We start from the raw sequence: 576 nt of genomic DNA on the forward strand, positions 1-576 counted from the left end.
CAGACTTCTTAACTCGCAAATGCGATTTGATCACGCAATTCTGACTTTTTTTCTCAGAATTGTGCGATATATACTCTCAATTCATACTTTCATATCTCACAATTCTGACTTTTTTCACACAGTCGAGACTAATTTGCAATTGCGTAATAAAAACAATTCTTTTTTCCATACAATTGTGAGTTTATCATGCAATTCTGACTTTTTTTGCTCAAAATTGTTATATAAACTTGCAATTGCAAGAGAAAAACTGTAAACTTGCAATTGCGAGTTTACATCTCACGATTCTGACTTTATTTTCGCAACTGCGAGTTTATATCATGCAATTCTGACTTTATAACTCACAATTGCAAGTATATATATCTCACAATTCTGAGAAAAAAAGTCTTTGAAAGAATTGCGAGTTGGTAAAACATAGTTTTGAGAAAAAAAAAAAAAATTAGAATTGCGAGATGTAAACTTGCAATTGCCTTTTTAAATTTTTTATTCAGTGGCTGAAACAGGCTTCCATAGTCAGACACATCACATTTTAATAAATAAAAAATAAATAGATAATAAAAACACCACAAAGTAAAATCA

Source organism: Labeo rohita, chromosome 16, assembly GCF_022985175.1.
Source record: "Labeo rohita strain BAU-BD-2019 chromosome 16, IGBB_LRoh.1.0, whole genome shotgun sequence".
NCBI lineage: Eukaryota > Metazoa > Chordata > Actinopteri > Cypriniformes > Cyprinidae > Labeo > Labeo rohita.